The sequence below is a fragment of the Alligator sinensis genome, unplaced genomic scaffold, assembly GCF_000455745.1.
Source record: "Alligator sinensis unplaced genomic scaffold, ASM45574v1 scaffold31_1, whole genome shotgun sequence".
Lineage (NCBI taxonomy): Eukaryota > Metazoa > Chordata > Crocodylia > Alligatoridae > Alligator > Alligator sinensis.
The window spans coordinates 1,009,808-1,035,124 of NW_005841884.1; the positions used below are offsets into that span (position 1 = coordinate 1,009,808).

The 25,317-nt window shown below is 43.6% G+C and overlaps 1 protein-coding gene across 4 annotated transcripts in view; it reads right to left on the minus strand.

Moving 5' to 3' along the window:
• Nucleotides 1-25,317, minus strand: part of RABGAP1L (RAB GTPase activating protein 1 like) — a 452,085-nt gene that overhangs the window by 73,104 nt on the left and 353,664 nt on the right. The gene's annotated exons all lie outside the window — the stretch shown is intronic.

Sequence of the window (25,317 nt, forward strand, 5' to 3'; positions counted from 1 at the left end):
AAAGGCTTGGGTGGTTTCCGCCCAAGTTGGAGAGAAAGACGGAGAGACGGATCTCTAAGCGCTGTGGGTCCTTTCGAACCCAGCGCGTCTTTCTTAAGAAGGCGATAGAGGCTCCAATTGCTGAACCCCCGGAGCCTAGTAAACTCCGGGGCACCCCTTCCCGACGGCCTCTAGCCTCTCCCCGTCATCGATCGCAGCCCAGACGAATCCCTATCCTAGAACCCAGTTTTCGAACCCATGGAGTCTTAACAGCTCCGGAGGATCCTGGGAACTGAGTAACACTCACAGAGATACAGCTGCTCCGTGGGAACGCATTCTTGAACCCCGCGGAGCCTGAATCACTCCGGGGTCAAGGAACCGAGTTTATTAGAGTCCTCCAACGAGGAAGGAAGCGGAGCTGAGCCTGGAAAGCTGACCAGCCTACACCGCAACCACCTTGGGTGTAAGTAAATAATCTTTTCAATCAACCATTACGCCTCCGTGACTGATTCTAGCTCGAGTGTATTACTCCACCCCGCGACTTTTCTCCGGCCCCGCGTGCACACAGACGGGCCCGGTTCGCGCCCGGCGAGGACGGGATCGGGAGCCGGCCCGCACATGATTCTCTACGTACTTTGGGAGTGGTTGGGGGATTTAAAAATCAGAAGACACACCACAAAACATGACGCCTTCCCCAATATTAGTAGTATTGTTATGGGAATTTTATTATTTGTGGATTTTTAAGGTTGGCTAACACTGAAAATTATATGCATTATATGATTTATATGCATTATTTAATTCTAAGCAATCAACTACAAACTGGAGAAGGTCACAAAAAGAGAAAATCCCAAGCCTTTCCTATTCTATAAATAATATGCACTTAACTTTTCTGTAGGACCAGCCAAATTCTCCTTTTCTAATGTCGTCAAACTGGCATTTACAATCTGAAGAGTTTCTGATTTCTAAGACTGTTTTTAAGCCTCTTGTTGGATCACAAGTAATATTAAATTGTTTAGTGTCATTATTACTGGCATTTCTAAGCAGCTAGAAGAATAATTCCCCAAAGCACAATTATTTACACTCTCACTAATCCTTTACAGTTATTTTTTTTTTTTTAAATCGGTAGTGGCAGTTGATGTAAACTGGACATTAATATCCGGATACACATAGTCTAGCAAGTGCTCTTTCTAAACATAACCTCACCATTCTATAAAGCTCTTTTGGGATCCCTTCTTTATCTTAAGGGATTATAACCAATACTGTTTGCTACACTTCATTACACTCTTTTTAGGTAATACTGTTGTTAAAAAAAAATTGGTGCTTGGAAACCATAGTTTTGGAGGAGAAGAAACAACAAAAATGGAATGTGAAGGGGCTTTTAAGAATGAAAAGAAAAGAGACCCTTCATTCGCTCCAATGGAGCCAGGATTCCTAACAGACAGATACATGGGCTTTCAACCCAGCAGTGAATCTATAAATATGTTGCTTGTTTCCTGCTCACTTAGGCCATTAGGGCTTTAATCTACTTCCTGAGAAGAAACTGGCTAATGGAGAGATATTTATAATAGTAATCAGAACACAAGATGGACTTCTGGCAGCTCCCGGGCCTCATCCATTCTCATACTTCACCTCTGCAGTTAGTCTGGTTCCTGTAAGGAATCCTTCCACACAATACAGTGCAAGTCCTTTGTTACCAAAGAGGAAGGAGAGAAGGAGAATTGTCAATGGTTTCTGAGTAAGTATCCAAGACACAGCACTTGTTTTCCTTTCTGGCTTTTATCAGGCCACTTTCCTGGACCACTGGATGTATTTTATTTCTGAAACTTAGATTTGTACCACTGTTCTGGGTGGATGGCTCTGGCTAATCGCACATGAACAACAGAATTTTAATTAAAAATATTTTCCATGGACAGGCTACAAGCCCTCCAAATCCACTGCTCTGACAACAGAGAACTGAAAAGCCAGAAGTGAGGAATGTAGGCAGCCTGAGCACGTCAGGCACCTGTGTCACCACTGCAGGCACTGCACGAACAGAAAGCCTTGTTTTCCTTTACTTGTCCCTTCTCTGTAAAGGGTGTATATTCTGCTTACTCCAAATTGCAGTATATGTGGGACAAAACCAAATGTTGGCATTGGGGTAGGACATTATAACTAAATCAACCCAAATCCCACTTTATTACAAGAGGAAAGGAAGGGTTACATTCTGTCCCTGCACGTGAACAACTGTTAAAGACAATCATGATTGCCATAGGTGCAGTAGCCTAACTTCTTTCAAGACAACACCCCACCAACAGTAAAAATTAAGATTTTTCCTTCATAACGGGTACTCATGTATAGTGAATTTAATGGGATTTATTCTCTGTGGACATCAAACTTTAGTAACTTTCAGCATAAAGGTAAGAGTTTGCTTCCATTTCAAGAAAGGAGAAAGCATATGCATTAAGTTAAGGAGTTTTTTGGTATTTCAAAATAATTCAGGCAGTGGTGAAGAGAGGCTTTTTCCCCTCTCTGCCAGCCAAGCCAGACTGCAAAAAAGTCATCAGAACAAGCAGCCTGGTGAATCTTCCCTTTTGCCATTGCAGACTTAAGAAGATAATGGGAGAAAGCTAAGAAAATACTGTATTAGATGCTTTATGCAGTGTTTACTGGTAGTTAGCAACAGGCTGCTTGGGGGAGAAAGTGGAGTAAGTCTAAGAACCGCATCGTGTGTCTGGGAATCAAAGCTCTAATTAGCTTCAGTTTTCTGAAATTACAGCTGACTTCCTGAAACTATAGTTATCCTTTGCTTACTGTTTAAAGGCCGATTATTCCAAAAGCTAAAATCCATATATATACTTGGTTTCCCTTGAAAGCTGTTGGTCCCATGGGAATGAATACTAGGGTTAGTAGTTTGCATGTGAGATTGGGAAAGATATTCCCCAAGATAAAAAAAATCAGCCATTTACAGAACTACCTTGGTTTTTTGGGGTTTTTTTTTACTTTATCCTGTGCTATGGGCTCTAATCTTCCCCAAGTTGATGTCAAGCACTTAGGATTTATGTTACTGCAGTCACCTTCCTTTGGAAAAGGAATATTGAAAAAGTTATTGAAAGTAAAATTGAGAACTCCAGGTGACATGAGATTCATAGATTCATTCATTCATGAGCTAAACTTATGCCCCTTAAAGATTTAAATGTCCCATGCTGCAAGTCTAGGATTCTGCTGAAGCTAGACACTTTGAGTGTGGTCCATTACTGCAGTTACTGGGAGCCTCAATAGGACTGTTATGGTCACTGAACCTGAGCTATATACATACTCTAACACAGGGCTCTCCAGCTTTTAAGCCCTGCCTTTTAAGGTTTTAAGCCCTACATGCATGGGGTCTGCACCAGGCAAGGCATAGGCTACCAGGCTGCATGCCATCCAGATGCTCCCTCCCCGCCTGCACTGTACTGTGTGCCCACACAGGCACCCCTTTCTCTGACCACTGCATCAGACATTCCAACCATCAGCACTGCACTGCAAGGTGCAATTCCCCCCTACATGCTGAGCGCTGGCCCTGGACTCACAATCAGCTCCCTGTGCAGTGTGCTGTACTGCTCCATCCCCTGGAGTGTAAACAGAAAGCAGCACATGGAAGGAGAGGGACCCTGGTGATTCCAGCTGTGTTGCAGCTGGAGCAATGTGGGGGGAGCAGCAGTTGGGCATGAGCTGGGGGTGCAAACGCAACTTAACCCCTTTCATGATGCATGAGGCCCACAAACTGCCATTTGGACAGTCCACTCTAAAAATTTGAGACCTTGCTTTAATACGGTATTTTAATTTTTTTCACAACAGGCAAGCTCTGATTTGACATTAAAAGTACTGCTGAGGACACAGGCAGACAAGGTTCCTTGGGTGAATTTGATATCTTTTATTAGACCAACCCAAATAGTTGGAAAATAATTATTAAGCAAGCTTTCAGGTTCAAAAACCCTTCATTAGGCTAAGGAAGTTTCAGCAGTTGGTGCGTGCTCTTCCTGGATGGAATGAAAAGTAAAGAAGCCAGCGGCTGGGCTGGTATGCATACAAGACAGGTAGTCAGTGAAAATGTAGATTGAGGAATCAATGGGTGAGAGACAGCCTGTGGGGGTGGGAAAGAGAGAGAAGGGGGATGAAAGTGGAGAGATACCTGGGGAGTCAGATGTCAGGCAAGTTATAATGTGTCATAAATCCAATGTCTATATTTAGTCCATGATTTTTAGTATCCAGGAGGTTGCTTCAAACAAGCACCAAACCTTGCCAACCTCATCACCAGAAGCAAACTTCCTCAAGCCCAGAACACACCAAAAGGATCTAGACTGTGCCAGGACAAGAAATGCAAAACCTGCCAACACATCTCCACCACCCCCACTATTACTACACCCCACAACAGAGCCATCAGCATTCCCAGATCTTACAGCTGCACCTCCAGAAATGTAATATATCTCATCCAATGCACCAAATGCCCTGATGGAAAATACGTAGGAGAGACCAACCAACAACTGCGCACCAGAATGAACGTACACTGGAAATCTATCAAAGACAGAAATACCCAATTACCTGTGGGGGCACATTTCTCACAAGAAAACCACTCTCTCTCCAGTCTCTCAGTCCTGATCCTCAAAGGAAACTTACAAAACACTTCTCAGAGACGAGCCTATGAACTCCACTTCATCAACCTCCTGGATACTTAAAATCATGGATTAAATGTAGACATTGGATTTATGACATGTTATAACCTGCCTGACATCTTACTTTTCATTCCATCCAGGAAGAGCACACACCAACTGCTGAAACTTCCTTAGCCTGACAAAGGGTTTTTGAACTCAAAAGCTTGCTTGATAATTATTTTCCAACTATTTGGGTTGGTCTAATAAAAGCTATCAGATTCACCCAAGGAACTTTGTCTGCCTACGTCCTTAGACCAACACGGCTACAACCTACATCCCTGCTGAGGACACTGCATTCATTTAAGAAAGGAAGGTTAAAAGGCTCTAGGAAGAAGTTAGGATATAATCAAGATTTATTTCCTGTACAAGGGAACTGAGTGTGATTAAAGGAAAGCCAGATACAAAGTCATTCAGTCAAATGTTTGCTTACATACAACCCCTAGCATGAACTACTTGTTACATTTTCATATTCTTATAACTTTTTTTGTTGTTGATGCAGATTGAAATAATATGGAGGGTGGGTCAAAGCAGTGAGGGGCTGCTGGAATATCCAGAGAACTAGGCATTTAAAGGTGCAGCATGGAGTCTCTGTTTCTTTGCCAACCTCAATCCCTTAGGGCTCAGGTCTGACACAATAGCTACCACACCCCACAGTAATGTCCTTTATTTAGTGTAAAGGACCAAACATTATGTTTCTGAACTCCAGTTTGATGTCTAGAGCTTTGACAGAGTTTCCAAAAACTGGTCATTGTTCTTTTGGAAGCTGCAGCAGCAGAGGTGAAATGTCTTAGTTTGTAGTCTGTATACTGTGGACAGGAGTTGACCCAAAGTTGAATCTACCTCCCAAGGTGCTTAAGATGTTGTACAAAAAATCAAAATAGAACACAAAAGGCTTAAAACAAAAAAAATAGAGGTTTCATGTTTAAATAATACTAAAACTTCTTAAAACACACCACTATACAAAAAGCAGGAAAGGAGTGAAGTCTTACATTACACTTATTAATTAAAAGAAAACACCTCTGTAAAAAGTGATAAACATACTGCGACTTTTCTGTGTTGCTGGTTATTTAAGGAGCTTTATTGAATACTTCAGCACCTCATCCATTAGACACTTCCTATCTCAGTCCAACAGCCCCAGCCCCTACTCTGTCTTTGCACTTGTATTGCAACCTGATATAATTTCTTTATATACAGGGTACAATTTAACCCTGTCATCACTGTACCATTTACTCCCCTGCAAGAAGCCAGTATTAATGTGAAAACAAAGACGTTGTACAACTGGAGAAAGCCAAAGCAGAAATATGATGGCATTGCTTTCAGCAGGGGGTTGGACTAGATCAGGGGTTTTCAACCTTTTTAAAGGAGTGTACCCCTTCTGGATTTTAGCCCCTTCCAGACGGGCTGGCAAGCAAGTGGTGGTGGGGGCCTGACAGCCATCCGGACATGAAGCCAGCAGTGTGTGGCGGTATGGAGTGCTGAATGGTGGGGCCGGGAAGCAGGGAAGCAGCGCGTGGCAGCAATGCAGAGCGGCAAATAGTGGCAGCAAGGGGTGGGGAGTTTGCACACAGTGGCCGCCACCACCATTCACCACTCCACACCGCCGCCACGTGCTGCTTCCCCATGCCACTGTGCCACCCCCAGGGGTACACGTACCCCCAGTTGACAATCCCTGGACTAGATGACCTCCTGAGGTCCCCTCCAACCCCAATTTTCTATGATTCTATGATTTCTGAAGGCATTAACATTAGTCTTCAATTTCCTCCCTCTTCCCCCACCTTCTCATTTTCTAGCGCAGTGTTATTTGTCCACACCAGTGAATGCACCTGATGATTTAATTATTCTGTGCTGGAACATGAAACTGTTGGTGGTTCCTTTTTTGAGCTCCCACGTGATACCAGTAATTAATTTTGGATTATCTGACCTGATGTATTGTAGGACTGTGACTGAAGCTGGCACAAACATGGGCTTCAAGTATTACCAGGGCTACAGAAATAAAATATGTGCAACCAATAATGATTTAGAGTGTTTATGACGTACTGATGAAGAACATGTGCTGAAAGGCTGTTCAGGCTTTACAGTACAGGAGGCCTTACCATTTCATTCAGATTTAGGCATTTCCAAAGTACTGGGACTAAAAGAAAAGAACTGACCAGATTCTATACGTGTGAAGGTCTGAAGATTTCTAAGAATGTGGGTAAAAATAACCCCGTCTCACACCAGGACTCTACAAGATCTCAGTACTGTGGAATCATCCCACAATGCACAGAGAAGAGTGAGGTCAAATAACCAAAGTTTCTAAAAATGAAGAAGAAATGGGAGCATCCTTCATGTAGGTCTTAGCATGTTAACATCAGCTTTTTTGGATCTGCAGGAGTTACTTTCTTCTGAAGTTCCCTTTTGCTAGTGCCTGCCTTGATTCTGTCAGCTTCCCCAGATCTGACTTCTCTGAGAGATCCAAAGAAAAATGTGGGTGTAACAAGGAGGATTTTTCACCTGTTACAAGCTTTCTCCATCTTTAAGTCAGTAAAAGCATATTTATTCCTGAACAACTTCTGCGATCAAGAGATTTGGTCAGGGACAGGTGTTAATTTCTACCAGCAAGAATTTCTCTGAGATTTGTATCAGCAGAAAAACAGCCTGGGAGCTGGAGCATATGTGTGTTCCAGTCCCATGGCTGGACAGCTTCATAGGTGTGCTCTTCAGCAAAGGGGCACCCCTACCCTTAGGGGAGCCATTAATTGACAGCCTGCCCACTCCCCTCCCTGGGAACGGGGCAGGCTGTCAACTAGAGAGCCTGGGGAGGACTCCAGCCCCAGGAAAATGACAGCCCCCACCCCCATCTTGTCAATCAGCTGACTGGCAGGAGGAGTGGGCCATTCTTCCATGGTGAGATGGGAACCCTCCTGGTTTCTGCTGCAAGAGGATAGCCCCCACTCCTTGCTTTCCTCCAAGCAGACCCAAAAGAGTGGATGGGTAGGGTAGGGCAGGGCACACTGCCACAGTGGGAAAGCTCTCAGCTGAGCCACTGCAATGCAATGTGAAAAGGGGGCATTCTGCCATGGTGGGAACCCCTTCCAGGAGGGGTCCCACTTCAGGAAAATGCTCCCTCTCCTACCAGTTAGCTGATTTTTCAGGGCAGGGTCCCTACAGGGCTCCCTGGCAGCTCACCCCTGGCCAGGCTATCAGAGAGCCAGAGGTTCTCCCTCCCTTCTCCCCAGACGAAGGGAGGGAGAACAGAGTACTGTGGGGTATTGGTTGTCCTCCACACCCAAGAGATGCAGATAACCATTCAAATTAGATTGGGAGGAAGAAGATCTTCCTTATAAGTATCCAATCTAAGTTATTGTGGAAAAGCCAATTCTCTCTTTCAAAAACTCTCTTGTATGTCTGTGCATTCTCTTTTTGTGCCAGGAGAAAGGGTTTTCTCTCGGCACAAATGTAATTTCTGTTTGTGGCTGTTGTCCAGAAGTACCTAGGACTGTGAAGGAGTAGAGAGTGTGCTCGATATATCTTTGGAGTCAGGAGTCTCCCCAACTGACTTTCCCAACAAGATATTTAAAGTCCACTTGTTGCATGACAAGAGATACTAACCTGGGAAAATATTTAAGTTTCCCTACGGCTACCTCCTGTAACTTGGAAGTGTTTTTATATGGCATCCATGTTACCATTATGAATCACATGTTCTATGGACCTAAAGGTCAACCTTACTTCAGTTGTCTTATATATTGCAAACTAAAGGCAGCCCTGAAAAAAATCAACATCAGAATTGGATGTTCTTTTCTTTTTACTAAACAGAGGAGAAGATTTCCTCCTGAAAAGAGAAGACCATTAACCTGTCAAAGAAAGTCCTACCAGACTCACACCAGTACCAGCATTCTTTGCAATACTGTAATTGTCTCTTTTAATATTATAAAAGTCAGATGGGCTGCAAGAAAACCTGCATCAGACCTGAATTTGGGATTCATACCTCTTCCATTCTCATTCTGGAAAATGTCTTCCTTCTGTCCACACAGAATGGGATAAATTTACACCTGACAAATAAGAAGTGCAAGTAGCAGAAAGCAAACATACCAGGTAATCCCAGCTGTATGCCACCTTCCACTTCTGTTCCCTGCAACTTTTCAAGGATCTCTCTCACAAAGAGGTCACAAAGATTTCATTCTTAACTAGTGTATGATCAAACAAATTTTAAGTTGCATGTTTTGTTATGTGTGTGGAACCAAATACTGAGAATGAAATCCCTGCTGTAATACAGGCAGAAAACATAATACAAGCCAAGTTTAGATCACCTTCAACAGAGGCTGACAGTGCCTTCAGGACTGAAAAATCTCTCAAGTAGTAAAAAGCATCACATAAGTTCCACTTTCACACCTACTACACAAGTGATTAGACTAGACCAGTGGTTCTCAACCTTTTTAGGCTCAAGGCACCCCTACCTAGACTCAAGGCACCCTTCAGAAAATGCCAGGTCTTCGTTTTCACTTGTTTTTGGACTACAGAAAATACTAAAGCGATTCTTATGCTGCAAAGAAATCAGAAGATCACAAGAGGTTAGAATGTTTTTTACACCACAGATTCCTATTTAAATATCTGGGTTTATCTTGTGACTCACGTTTGCACATTTAACAGAGTTAACATTGTATAGTACCCCAAACCACCCTTGAAAGGATCTCATGGCACCTTGGTTGAGAATCACTGGACTAGAACTTTCTGAATATGGGTCATTTATTTTTTTGGTTTGCTGGCCAAACCAACAAGCAAACAAACCACCCAAAAAACAAAAGCCTAAAACAAATCAAAAACTGTTTTGAGTCAACCCCAACCAAGAAGCTTTTATTTTTCAGATGAAAAGTCAAAAACACTGCATTCTGGATGTAGTGATATATTTTGTCTCCCTTTCAGAGATTTTTGCTTGTTGTTTACTAAATTGAAATGCAATTAATTTCAAAAAAGCAGTTTGAAAATATAAAGATCATTTCAACTTTCACAAAATATTTTCATGTTGTGAAAATATTTTATGAAAGTTCATGTTTTTCTAGCCAAAATAAATTGATGAATTTAACAATTTTTCAAGTAGTTTCTACTGAACCAAATCTGCACTTTTGTAGCAAATAAAATATTTAATCAAAATGATTTGCCTAGTTCCAGTGGTGGGCCCAGATGCTTGAATCAGGGTTAGAGCACTAAGGGATCTGGAAAGGTAAAAGTCTAAGGAATTCAGAAAGAAAATATTATATAATTTTGTGCTATTTGCTTAGCCCTGAAGAAGTTTCCTTATCAGGTAAGAAATCTATAGAAAAAGCTTCATGGGGATGTATCATGTCAGTTGTCAAGACAAATCATGTAGCTTTCCTTAACACGACTATGTTGTTACTCTTCTATCAAGAAAGTGCATTGTTCTAAAAGATAAAACCTTTTGCCATTTCCTCCAATTTATTTTCCCTCATCTAAATAAGCAAAAAGGAACAGAGGAAAGTAGGTGCCACAGTGATACATAGATGTTTGCACCAAATGTTTGCTTCTTCAAAGGTGTCTATGTATAACCCAGAATCACAATTTTCCAGATACTTTTGATCTCACGGTGCCAAAGAAGCTCAAATCCCAAGAGCAGGAATTAACAGAGACAATTCTAAATGGGAAATTAAAATTCTCAGCATGAAGCTATGCTCAATCAAATGAAGCTATGCAGAATCAAATTTTGGACGAGCTCTGGCAAAATGGCCAATCCAACTGGTGCAGTATCCCAGGATCATCACTTTTGTCAACTAGAACTGTATTTTGCTCAGACAAAACTGTTGAGAATGTGCATTATGGATTACAAAACACTTAGCTTGCTTGGTATGATGGAAAATGAATTCTTTTATCCACTTTTCTAAATTGTTTTGAAAATCCATGCCTCCAAAAGTAATCCCATCCCTCCATTTTTACTACTCACATGTGTACAACTACTTAAACAAAAACATCCCCCCCTGCTTAGAGAACACCAAGGGCATGTCTACAGTACATCAGGCAGTGTTCAGGAGCACTGCCACAAAAACGCACCCCACCCTGTCACAATGGTGCTACACACACCACATACCAAAAAAGCATCCCTTTTGGGTACATACCTAGAACATGCTATATAACATTTTTCAGCAAATGGCACTTGTTGGGGAACATGTACGAATGAAAATGTCGTGTTTTCACATGTGATGCTGTAAAGACATGCCCAAATTTTTTATATTAGCTTTAAGAATTTCCTTGCCATTTTTTAAAATTGGAACGAATCTCTCATTATTATATTCCTATTCTTCAGAGTTTAATAAATATTTTATTTGATGTAGTGTGTCAATAGCAGTTCTAAGCAAACAAAAAACAAAAGAGGTCTTACTGTTGTTTAAGCACTCAGAAAATGCAGAAAAGCTATTCAACTGGGCACATGCTCATCATTGCACAGTGGAGCACTAACATGTAGAATTTAAATAAAGGAGACTAAAACTATGCAAAAAACTCAAGTTAAAATTATTTTGTTAATGGGAGATTTTCAGTAACTATTTTCAACAGCTTTGAAGCCCAGGCTACTACAGAGTCAAACATTAGCTTTCACAGAGACCATCTTTAGAAAAAAAGATGGGGTTTAGAGCAAAGAAATATCAAATAGGTATGACAAATTGTTTCTACATACACACGCACACACACACACACACACACACACGCACACACTAGCAAGAAATAAATATATGACATCTTCACACAACGGGCCCATTTTAGCTACAGTAACAGATACTCAAAATCTGGAGGTTCACGCAGGAGTGCTACTTTTGTAAAGGTTCCACCTGATTTTCAGAGATGTCAATTCACTGCACTATGTTGTACCATGAATCAGGGATGTAGCCCAAGTAGACAACAAAATGTGCAGTAAAAAACATGACCCTCCTCATAATGACAACAGAATAGCAGTTCTGCAAATTGGAGATAACAGCACAGGGATAATAAGTGGAATTGAACACTGGCTTTTAATAACAAAATTCTAAACAGGCTCAGCAGCATTTTCAATAAATCTGAAAACAATTATCTCCCATTTGATTTGGCTTCTCTTGAGAAGTTGATAAATGAGCATTATTTTTCCTGTTCCTTATATTAGAAAATTAATTTGATGCATTATTGGCAGAGCCAAGTGTATAAACAACACTTGCAATTTGTAAGCCTTTCTACAATCACCATCTTCACTTTTCTGCTGCGCTTGGGTGTCTCTCCCTCCCCCCACATTATGGCAAAGTTGGAATTTTTAGCTTTTTCTTTTACAAGCTTTTTCTTTTTCTTTTTCTATCTTTTACAAAGATAATCACACATATCAATACATGGCTGCTTGTTAAGACAGCCCTGCAGAAAATTGCAGACAAAACAGCAAAAGAAGTGTGAACAATAACACTCATTCACCTCAGTAAGGTGTTAGCTTCAAAGCCTGATTGAAAATATTTAAATAGCAGTATTATTAAGCAATTCAGTTTTTAAGCTATGTGAAGAACAATTTCCAGTTCAGGCAAGTTTAGCACAGTTTCTACCCGCTCAGCTTCTTTATTTTTGGCTTAACTAGCAAATCTAATGCATGTGTGTCATACAAAGGTCCTGGTTCAAGAGACAGCTGTGGTTCTGCCAAGAGGCACAGATAACTGTGTCAATAAGCACATCAGTCTGCATATCTGTTTCATGTTGAAAAAGCCTCAATTTAGTCAAGACCATTTGCTGCTTTCCAGGTTAGCTGTTGTGAACAACTCAGTGGGGGGATATATGAATAAGATCTGCAGACAGAATAGGCAGTGAAGAGATTAGAAAGGCTAATTCCTCATGCAGCAGGTCATAATTAGATAGACAGCTGAGGATAGGAAGGAAAATTCCTCCCCTCAACCATTTTATTGACCTCCAGTATTGACCAGGTACATTATGCTTGACTTTCCACAAAACAGGCAAGATCATCTTCTTTTGGTTAGGTACCTGCTATAAGGAAAAGACTGGAAAACAAAAATGAAATATCCTAAATTTCCTATGCTTTGTGCTGATTATAATGATGAGTAACTGTTTTGTCATTTATTTGCTGTTCTGCCTAGCAAAGAAAGCACTGAAAGGTTGTGTTTTGTATACTCTTACTGAAGCAGTAGAGAACTTCACAATGCCCAGCCTCTCATAGCTTGCAAAAAAGTAAATCAATTCTTGGATTCCACAAATGTGGGGCAATTACCTTAGCTAAATTTTCAATGAATTTTGAAGATTTATGCTGACTTAAAAGTTGTGTAACATACATGTGCCAAAATCAAAACTATGAGAGAGTTCTGTAGCAAATCTAATTACATTGTATGAGTTACTCCAAAGCATTCCACCAAAAAATATAAAATACAATCCCACCATGGCATGCAAGAAAACAGTAATATTTCTTGCAAATTTCTGCTGACCTTAATCACTAGTGAGCACCTAGTAAGAAAGCTATCCATATCCAGAACCACCATACTTGGCATCAGTGAACATGTTCCAGAACTTGTGTAAATCATTCTCATGGACATTTCCTAAATGAATCAGTCACAACCATATTTTTATTAAATCTTCAATTAGTAAGCAGCTTCTCTCCATTTTGTCAAATGTCTCATGGCACAGACTAATGCCAATTTTCCTCAATTTATTTTAAAGTTATAATTGTGTTTGCTTTCATGTATAGCAGGGACTCTAATTTGAATCCTAGTGTAAAGATGGATCTTAATTTGTTAAATTCTACTTGTGTTTAGACAAATAGCCTGACATCTTCTAAAGAACTTTATAGACATAAGCTAGTGTACTAGCAACCAAAATATTTAAAAAATATGAGCTAGGCTCCAAAATAAGATTTAAAAAGTTGGGTCTTGTTTTATTTGCCTTCTGGTTACTGAACCTTTAGGGTTCAAGTTCTTAAGCTTTTCTCTGCTGGAAACTTATTTTTTTAAAAGTCAAGATTTGCTCAAGTTATATGAAAACTACCAACTACTGCACATTTCATAGTAAGAACAGGAGACTTGGTCGTACTGTGACCCTGCTTTCAAGATGGGTTTTTAGTCTCAGAATGATTTAGCATGGAATGGAGCTGAGGCCCTACATCCCATGCACACATCACATATGCAGCAGGGAGAACATCACAGGGTGCTCAGTCCTGAGAAGGACCTAGAATCTGTTCCTCTCCAGATAAGACTTTGTCATCGTATCTCCAGTCCAAACTTTCTATATGGTCTGCTCCCAATATTCTGCACAGGACACTGCTTCTGGTGTTGCCAAATGTTGTGGTGTATATTGTGGTGCTACAGGGCATCTCAGGAAATGATCCATGGTTTGCTTCTCCTGACACACACATTGTCCAGATATGACTGTCTACATATTTTAGTAATCTTTCTAGTGTCTGAATATAAATTCCCATTCTTCTCCTCAAAACAGTTAGTGATGAGCCAATGGCAGCCTGATGATATTTGTATGGTGTTTATAAGTTTCTGCAATCAGCTGATCCCCGATGCTGAAACTTAAGCAACATGAGCTCAGCGCTTATAGAAAGTTCTCTAAATACCCCAGCATCTCAGAGAGGCTCCTATTGTCCACTCAAGAGGATCTGTACTATTGTGCCAGCTTCTAGGGCAGGGGCAGGCAATTATTTCAGGCAGAGGGCCACTTACTGAGTTTTGGCAGGCTGTGAAGGGCCTCATGGGCAGCCCCACCCCTTGATAGGTGCCCCACCCCCTGGTTGCCATCTTGTGACCAGAAGTCCCACCCCCTAACCCCCACCTCTATCACCAGAAGTCCCTTGCCCCTGGAAATACTTCTTTCGGCAAGGGGTTTTGCCATCTCAGAACCAGAAAAATACCAAATTATATTCTAAAAAGTGAACTTCTAAAACTGTCATTAATTTGATTTCAAAAAAATATTTTTGTCCTGATTTACATGCATTTGTGTAGTGTACGGAGAGGTGACTGCACAATAGCTTGAAATTAAGTCTTGTTCTTGTATATTGTGGGGGGTGGGTATAGTTTTGTGGTGGCTGTGGGTGTGTGGGTATGTGGGGTGTGGGTGGGTATGGGGGGAGGGTGGCTTGTCTGCAAGCAAGCATGCACACAATGCCCCTGTGCCCGCAGACAGACAGACAGACACACACACACACACACACACACACACACACACACACACACACACACACACACACACACACACACACTGCCCCTGTGCCTGCAGACACATGCACGCATACACATATACACCTCTACCAGCCAGTCCCATGCTCCGCTGATTCGATTCAGAGGAGATTTGGCCAAATTCAGTTGCTGAATCTCCGAATCTGAATTGAAACAGGACCGGTTAAAAGGTCCGAATCAATTCAAAGCTCTCCAAATCCATTCAGAAAAGATTCAGAGAGCTTCAGTGATTCAGGCAGTCCCTGCTTGCTGCAGCAGGGAGCTGAACCTGGACTCCAAGCTGGTAAGTAGGGGGTGGGGGAGGGGAGGCTGGAGGAGTGGAGAAGGGACCATGGAGGGATGCTTTAAAAAAAAGCCCCCACTCACTGGCTGCTACCTGGTGGCAATCCCTGCTGCTCCCCACTGCATGGGGGGCTCTGCCATGAGCCCTCTGACCCCCTCCCCTGCTCTCCCAGCTCCGCCATGGCTGCCCTGCAAAAAAAAACTCCAAAAAGTCCCAGGCTCACCAGCTTCTGCAGCAGTCTCAGGGCTTCTGGGGGCTCGTGCAGAGCCTGCCATGCAGCTCTGGGCAGTGGGGGGCAGCAGGGATCACCCTCCCCACCAGGCAGGAGCCGGTGAGGTCGGGGTTTTTTGTTTAAAGGGCCAGGAACTGGGGCAGGCAGGGCAGCCATGGGGCGGGGGGGCTGGGACAGCAGGGGGGTCTTGGGGGGCTTGTGGAAGAGCCCCTCCATGTGGCATGGGGCACTGGGGAAAAGTGGGGATTACCCCCTGACCTGGCAGCAGCCAGTGAGTCAGGCCTTTATTTTTCAAACTGCTGGGAGCTAGGGCTGGGCGGAACAGCCATTGCCGGGGCTGGGAGAGCAGTGGGGGATGGACCTGTGTGATTCAGATTTGGCTGAATCAATTTGGGACAGTGATTTGAATCACCAAATCGATTCAGTGTCCCCCAAATCGTCCGAATCTGAAGCGAATACTAGCCACTTCACACAGGCCTAATGTCCACCACACCCTGTCTGTGTTTAGAAGGCTTACTTTAAGCTGCCAAAACAGAGACCAGGAGTGGAACACACAGCTATTTGCCACTGCTGGGAGCTGTGCGGACAGCCCAATGTAAGAAAGTCAGGATCGCAGCAGAAGGATAGGCTTATGGATCCTAGGGGTTGTTTAGCAAGTCAGGGAGAGGGTGGTAGCTCTGCAAGAAGGGTTGGTAGGTCTGTGGGAGTGGGGGGAAGGAAGGGTTGACTGAGTCAGGAAGAAGGGAGGGGAGAAGTGTAGTGCTAAAAATAGCCAAGTCAGGGTTGAGGGTGGGAATAGCATAGCCCCACGTCTGGGGCAAATGGAGTTGTGCTGGTGAAGGCATGCAGGCATTTGGGAGATCTGGTTACCCTTTTTCTAGCTCAGGTTAACCCTTTCTCAATTTAAGTCAGTGTACCTCCAGAGTTGCACTAACTTGAATCGAGTGCACCATTTTTTGGCCAAATTAAACCCTATGAATGCCTTCATGATTGGTTAGTTAGACTGACCTATTGCTGGTGAGGTTGATATAAATTTAAAGCTGGTATGTACCCTTGGAGTACTACCTCAATGACGTGAACTTCAAAACTCACCATGCTATTTTCCTACTTACAATGTAGTAGTTGCAGATAAAGGACACAACTAGGTTAGAGATAACATAATGTAGAAGTTACTATATCCTGTGACAGGCTAACTGGCAGTGACTTAGCCCAGGGGTTTTGAAAGGGAAAAAGATGATTGGAGGACTTGGGATTCCCTTTCCTCACCAATCAGGCCCCAGAGACTTACCCTCCATGTCCCCTAATTGGCCCCTTGGGTCACCTGGAGGGGGATAAAAGGGGCAGCATGGCTCACTCAAGGGAGACCAACGAGGGACCACAAGGAAGGAGTTTCAAAGAGCTGGCAAGAGCTGGGCCAGAGGGGCGGGAGCAGTTGCCCCAGAAGCACCTAAAGGAGTGGGACCTGCAGGCAGTAGTTGGACCCTCAGTAGCGTGGTGTGCAGCCAACAGAAGAGGCTCCCCACTGGGCTCCAGGATCGCCTATGAGAGGCTGTGGCCAGCAGGAGAGGCTTCCTGCTTCAGCAAGGATCTGAACAACGACCTGAGAGGTTCCCAGCTCTGCTTCCAGCTCCTCCAATAAGAGGCCAGGAAGCTTGAGGTGAGGCTGGGGATCCATGAAGGTCAAGACCCCTAGCAGTTTGGCACAGCACCAACACTGGTGGTTGTGTGGTAGACTTTTTGCCTACCATGCAGGAAATCTAAGTTCAAGTCCCAGCAGTGAAGTAACAGGGAGAAATTCTTGTTGCAGTGGAAAGGGGTCATTGTGTTTTCCCCACCTTCTCCTCTGCCAGGTACCTAGGCCCTATATTCCTTGTTATTTGACATTTTGTATTTTGTGCCTTTTATATTTCACCAACCAGTATTGTTTGTTCTGCTGTTTGAGTTTTATATTTTGTTAACCCTGTCTGTTGTCAACTGGATGACTATGTCTATGATTGTAAGTGTCTAACCTTTGTTGAATCCTGCCCCCTTGGGGTGTTGTAATGTCCCCTATACCCCCTGGTTTATGCCTGTTATGTTCCCAATACTGTTCTCTCATTAAAAAGTATATGGTTAAGTCCCCATTGGTGGTCTGGTTCTGCTCTATAGGGGGAAGAGAGTCCCTACACCTCCCACAGTGCTTGTACACCTGTTTTGATCCCTTCAATTGGAGAGGGGGTACCTCTTGGAGTACCGCCCGGGTTATAATCTATAAAAGGATGAACAATTAATTAACTAAAAATGTTATTTTTTAGCAGTTATGTATACATATTTCTGCTACTGTGGTGAAAAGGTAGTAGGCAGAGCACTGACTGAAAACCGGAATATACAAAAGCAACAAAACTTTAAAAAGTGATTAAGTTATTAGCAGCAATGTCACCTTTCACACCATTTGGGCTAGGGACAGACATTCAAAAAGCCTGAGCCTGAATTGATTCAATCTTTGCAGGTTAGTCTAACCTGACTAGGCTAAATCAGTTTGTAACTTCACAGACCTACCAGAAATGCAGGCATATGCCTACAGTGGCTCAGGCTAGAAACCGGGGCGTGCTAGAGCAGCCCTCCCTTCCCTTCCATTGTGCTGAGCTGACGGGGGTGTGGCCAGGCCCAGCAGGACACTCTGATTAGGGCTCCCCCCACTTCCCCCCCAACTTCTGACTAGCCCAGCAGAGAATTGATAACTCAGGGTTTACCACCTAACCCACTGTTTATCACCCCATTAAGAAAATAACAGAGGGACATTACCAGCTACCTATTGATTCTGCCTTTGTCCTGTCTGCCAGAGCATGACCATAGCCAGCATGTGGTATGCTAGCTAATGCTGAGAGGTGTCTGTGTAAGGCAGAGGGGACTAGACAGGGAGTGGGGTGGGGAGCAAGGGGAAGCCAGGCAGACGCCTGCAGTCTCTGCTGGAGCTCCAGCCAGGGAGCACAGGGGAGGGGCCAGCTTTGCTGTGGAGCAGAGTCCTGCCCAGCCCAGAGAGCTTCCTGGGAAGCTGGGGGAGTCTGGTTTAACTTAAACAAGTAAGGGGTCTGGGACAGACACTGCATAAATGGTTTGACCCAAATCAGTTAAGTCTGATACTACATTCAACCAGGTTTATCTCAAACCAGTTTCAGCCATTTTCAAACTGGTTTATGTGCACTGAACATCTGTTCTGCTACAGGTTTAAACCAATTTCTGATCACTTGAACTGGTGTGTGTATAATGTCTGTCCCTAGCCTTGGAGCCTTAAAATATACAAGCAAGACAATGACAAAATGACAACTTTTGCCAGAAATAACTGGGTAGGTATATGTAAGGCATTAGTCATACAGTCTGATTCCAAGTGATTTTCAGCATGGCTTTGTACAGCAATTGTTTAAAATGAGGAAATAAAACAGTTTTCCTTGTGTTAGCATCTCAGGTCAGCATATTTTCCAATTATCCTTTTGGGTATACCTAGAGGACAACAAGTACATTTAGAAACACTTGCTTAGCAATCTACAGAAAATGCTCCCTGGTACTTACTAAGATTTATAAGAGAATCATAAAACTTTGATCTACTGGAATAGCTGCTTTTAATTTTAATGTTAGTATTACTAAACATATACATTCTCTCTCAAATAAAGGACATAATTTTTAAAAATTGTTTGCTGCTTACACAGTAGACCCTGAAAGGGATTTAATCAATATATTCTGGTGAAAACTAATTTCCACTATTTTCAGTCAACATGCTGAGAAAGATATCTTCCAATGACTTGCTTGGGCAGAGGTGGTTTTAAATGCTACCATATCTGAATAGCAGCACTTTTCCCCACACATGTAAAGGATCAGATAAGGGGCAAGAGACCAAAGAATCAGGTTTTTTATGTATACTTGCAAACACTCAGAAAATGAATCTTCTGGAATTAAAGAAAATATGCAATAAATAAATGATTATAAGGTTTAATTTTACAAGTTCTGAGGAATACTTATTAATATTTTAGTATCCCCCTAATTTTGAATATGAATGGTCCCTTGAGGCTAAACTGTGTCATTGGATACACATACACACAAGTCCCTTTGAAGAAAATGAGTTGTATGAAGTCTTCCATTTACTTCTGTTTTCCAAGAGAATTCCAGTACAAGACACAGGCAATACTGTGCAATTGGATACATGACCAAGCAGAGACCTTTCTATGTTCTTGTACAGTAAATGCTATTACTTTGGAAAACAACTTCCTTTGCTACATCAGTATGTAACCACCTTAGACACAAAACAGAGAGATGACTTTCAGATAGCTTCTGCATTCCCTATGTCTTCACATTATCATCAAACCATCAAATTACAACTTCTTAACTGAAAAGCATTTTTATATCTCACATAAAACATACAATACTTTAATGATCTGCTCTTGTTTGTAAATAGATGTAGTGGCATAACTGGGGGAGAGGAGTGCAATTGGGACATCAGCCCTAAGTGCACACTTATGGAGGGGGCACAAAAATTGCAGTTGCCGTTATTGTGTCACCACCAGAGATCCTGGTTTTCTCTGTTTAAAAATCACAAATTCTCTGATTAAAAAACCCCAAATCCATGTTTAAAATGGAACACTACTATATATATAGGTATAAGTTCAACACTATGTTTTATTGATATATTTACAATTTTAAAGCAATTTGGAAGCCTACCACTGCCTCAATCACTATAATAAAATAAATTCGAAGTACCTAAAATTTTGGTATTTGATTTTGTGTTTTTTTCTCATGGAAAATCAGAGGTCCCCCTAACCCCTTTGCTCACCAGGAGGCAGGTCCAGGCCCCTTGCTCCCAAGCCACAGCCCCCTGACCCTGTTGGTGCCCCTCATTCCCCACCCACAACCCTCCTGGCCCCCAGCCCTGCTGGAAGGGGCCCCCAACTGCCAGGACTATGGGGCCAGGGACCCAGGTCTGCAGCCCCCTGTCCCCTGCAGCAGCACCTGAGTCCTTCATGCCACCTGTGGGAGGTGGTGGCTGCTGCGGTAGAGCGGAGTGCAGAGCCCAGAGCCTAGCTCTCCCTCTCCCATGGGCAGCACAGCTGGAGCGGAGCCTGTAGTGGAGGTGGGTGCAGGCTGCCCACTGCGGGCTCCCTGCCCTGCTGTCCTCCCCATGGGGCCTCCATAGCCCAGAGGATGGGACCTGGTGCAGCAGGGCAAAGCGGGGTGGGGAAGCTTGATGCCGCCACCGCGAGCCCCACACTGCCATGGCAAAGCACCCCCTGCCCACCTGGCAGCAGCAAGGGGCACAACGCAGTGCCACCACCCCCACTGCTGCCAGGTGGGCAGGGGGCACTTTGGTAGGGCAGCACAGGGCTTGCAGAAGCAAGGAGCCTCCCCACCTGGCCCCACTCTGCCCTGCTATGCCAGGTCCCACCCATTGGGCTGCAGAGGCCCTGGGGGGAAGGCAGCAGGGCAGGGAGCTTAAGCCTGCAGTGGACAGTCTGCCCCAGCCCCATGTACAAATCTGGAGGGCATGTGCCCACCATGCCCCCCACCCCAGGGGTGTGCGCATCAGTGGGGAATCAACCTCCCCCCTCCCCAACCCCATGGACAAGCTTTCCGCAGCTCTGTCCTGCTTCCCACTGGGGCCCTGCAGCCGCGCATTCAGGCCCCAAGCCCCACACACTGCTTCAGCTGGACAGCAGTCCCAGCCCCAGCTCCACCCAACTCCCTCCCTATGGGAGGGATCAATCCCCCCTCTGCCCCCCGCTCCCAACTTACCTGTGGGAGCTGCTCTCCAGGCTGCCTGGCGGCCATGTGCATGTGTGAGTGCGCACATGCACATGGTGCCCCCTGCCTGACTGCCCTTCTCCCGCTCCCCCCAGCCCCTTGCAGGCTCGAACTCTGCCAGCCTGCATAGAGCTCTTTGCAAAAGTGCAAAATTCATTGGTATCTCTATTAAAATGGAAAATCTGCAATTTTTTCTGTTTTTCTACAGGAAACAGAAGACCCGAATCCCTGGTCACCACCAGCAGCCTGGCTGTGGCTGTTGCCCCATGCACCCAGGGTGCAGAGCTGCCTAGTTTTGCCTCTGAATAGATGCAATGAATAGAAATACTTATGAACAGACATTTTTCCCTTGTCCTGCTGGACACACACAGTGTGGTACCTGGAAGCCAAACTAACTTTCCCCTCTCCTTAGATTTGATTAATTGAGGGCTTTACACGGTAATACTTGGGGAAGTTAATCAAGAGTAAGCAAAGCTTTCAATTTGAAGTAAATTCATTAAACAGAATTAAATCCACACAGCGTCCACACAGGGGCTTAAATAATTCACTTTAAACTTACCAGGTTGGTTCATTTAGATTGAATTTCTAAAGTGTTCTCATATGGAAAAAGTGAAATTCAGCTCAAACCCTTTCACCAGACTTGGCCATCGTGGGCTTCCTATTGCAAGGCTGGTCAGCTCACACAGATCCCTTCCAATGTCTTTTATACTTGAGTGCAATTACGGGCCACCTCCCTCAGTGAGTTAGCAGAATGCACTTAACAGTCCATAGGAGGACTTAGATACTCTACAGAGGGGGGCATATTTCAGACTAGAACAGCTGGCTTAAAAAAAGTTACGATTTTAACTCATATCTTCTTCTTCCCTGCACTACCGATAACTTTTCAGTATCATTCTTGACACTGAATTCTCCTTTCCTTACAACCCTGCCTACGTGGGTGTGTAGACTTTTAACAGTACTTCAGTTCCATGTCTCAAACTCCTCTGTGCCTTACTTTCATTCCTCCCACTCCAGTGTGTACAGAACTCTACTTTTTGCTTGTTACCCATACAAGAAATTGTGCCCGCAGAAGATTCATTCTTAAATAACTCCGCTGCTTGCCCATTCATTTTGGGTTTTAGTTTAGAATTCCATGTCATGTTTTATAAAGGCCTAATATGCACTTTGCTAAAGCTGACCTCTTGTGCATATCTGCATCATTTACTCTCCTTTCTTTTTCATAGGTCATAGCTGTTCCCTCTGGCCTATGCCTCTTAATTTTTCTCTCCTTGTTAGTGGGTCTTTTGGCAAGATTTACTTATTTACCATTCACCATTCTTGCTAGCAATATACCACCATAATATCTTGTATTAGTTAATGCTGTGAATCATTTACGGGTACAGTTTGATATCCCAATAGGATAACAAACAAGGCACGTGCACACACACACACACACACACACAATAAACTTGTACCCTATTGAAATTTACTACTAAAAAATAGAATGAAATTCTCTTTTCAGAATAATACATTGGAAGAAATGCTGCACTGTTCTTCTGTATCCATTTATTAAGTTTGGGGTTTCCTTTTATATGGGAGGCAAAACTATGTAGCTGTTTTAACTGCAAATAGTACAATCTTTGGCTACACACCAATATGTACTCAAGCAACAACCCTGCATGAAGACAAAATGCAAAGGATAATGTATTTTACCACAAAATCTTTCAAAAGACTAATGAACAGACTGTAAGAAGACTGAAATAGAATATTACCATAATAACTGTTTTAAGAATTCTATATTTTGCATAGATTTAATGTACAAACTACAGCAAAAGCCACTCTAAGTTTAAAAAAAAGTGACAACTCTTACTAAGCATAACTAGTCAAAATCACAATTGCCATTAAATTATGTAGTGATAACACTATACTCTATGCAGCAGTAAGTTAATGTTACTGTTTCTTCTTTCTGGCATGATCTAGTGGTATGATCCAGAAAGAAGAAAATACATTAATATTAACTTGGCATGCTACCTTTTATTGGATCAACCATATGGTTGTGACAGAGACAGACAAGCTTTCAAATGTAAGACATTGTTCACTGAAAGCTTGTTTAACTCTATCCCAACTATACAGTTGGTATAATAAAAAAAAAAAAATCACCCTAAAAAATCTTTGCCTCTTGCATAATTTCTGGACCATCACAGTCATAACACCACTCTTACACTGAAAGGCACAATACAGGGCATGAAAATAAGTTGAGGTATTTTGGAAAGCATCTTCCATAACAAAGCACCATGAGACACCTGCCAAGAGCTGAAGGACTTTAGTTTTTAGATCTCCTCAGGAAGATGCGCACCAAGTAAACAACATAGAAATAATTTTATTTAGCTCAATAGAAACTGGTCCTGCATTTACACATGCCAGAATCTGAATCAGTTGCGTTAAGAAATATATATATGCTGAACCTGAATCTTTGCTTTGTAAGCCCTTTCCCTCAACCCCACATTAATTTCTGAAGGAAGTGTTCAAGTCTTGTCTCAAGTAACCTTACAAAGCCCGCAACAGTAATCTCCAGCCAATAGGAAAAATCTTTACATTTTTGTCCACTATAATGGTAAAATGCCATATCCAGATTGAAGTGAAGTTTTATGGGAAAATATGCATAGCATTTGCCTTCTCTAGAGCAGATCTGACCTAGTGCTGAGAGGCTCTCACCTTCATGAGATTTGTATGACTTACAAAATGCCTTACTTAGAAAAAGGAACTATCAAAATAAAGCATTAAACTAGACAAAAAGGGAAATAAATGTGTTTTAAAACTTCAGTAAGAGTAAAATTGAGTTCTGTTTTCTCAGCTTTTTCCAAGTGTGAGTATCATATCCTCTGCAGATACATCCTTGGCCAATTTTGCTGGGCTTTAGCTGTCATTCTAGTTAATACTAAACCCTCAATACTTACAAATATTTCTTTTTGGATTTTTGCAATTTCTAACCAAAATATCAAACTTTATTTTTATAATCACTTTGGCTAGGGACACAAGTTACACATAAACAGGTTTAAGAGAGCAGAAACTGGTATAAGCCTGTAACAGAACATAAGTTCAGTGCACATAAACCGGTTTCAAAATGGCTGAAACCAGGTTGAGACAAACCTGATTGAATGTAGTATAAGACTTAACTGACTGAGGTCCAACCAGTTTAGGAAACTTCGCTTCCCAGACCCCTTCCTGGTTTAAGTTAAACCAGAGTCCCCCAGCATCCCTGCATGCTCTGCAGCCCTGGGCTGGGCTGTACCATCTGCTCCAGTGGAGCAGGACTGGCCCCACCCCTCTGCTCTCTAGCCGGAGCAGGGGCATGGCCAGATGCCGGTCCCTGCTAAGGCAAAGGGAGCAGGGAAGAGGTTTATTCCCCACTCCCTCCCGTGTCCCACCAGTGCGGACCCCAGCTAGCATTTGCCAGCCCCTGCTAGGCTTTTCTCTGCTCGCTGTTCCAGAGGCAGGGGCATGGCCAGGCCAGTGTGAAGCGAATGGAGATGGGGGTTTAATTCCCCCCTCCGTCCACTGTCCCAGTGGCATGGACCCCAGCTAGGGTCTGCTGGCTGGGGCGCAGCAGCCTGTGTCAGGATCTCGTCCCCTTGCTGCTGCAGGGGCAAGGGCATGGCCAGGCACTGGCTGGCATGGCCCTCTGAGGTGAAGGGGACAAGAAAGGGGGTTTATTCCCCACCTCTCCTCTCCCGTCCTGGGACTCCAGCCAGGGTCTGCCTGCCCAAGGCAGAGCAGCTGCTATCAGGTATTTCCCCACTCTATTGCCACTGGAGCAGCAGGGAGCATGGCCAGCCCCAGCAGTAGCCAGCAGTAACCTCATGTGAACGGGCCAGGGAGTTCACTTGAACTCAAGTGAACTGGCAGCCCTTGAGATGGCGTCCCTGGAAGCACAAACTGCTTCCTGGTGCAGGGGGCTGCACTATAGGTGGAAGTGGGGCAGGCTAAGCTGACACAGACTACATGGGGCAAGTGGCGGCACCAGGGCTCAGAGGGTCCCAAGCCCTCCCTGGTGCATTGCCACTGCTCACCCTGCCTCTGGAGCTGTGAGGGTGGGAAATACCTGGCAGGGGCTGCTTTCGCATTACCCCTCCAGGCACACCCTGGCTGGGGTCCCTGCAGGTCATAGTTTAAATCCCTCCCCAATCATATTCAGGCCTGCCCAGGCCTGGCCATGGCCCCCGCCCC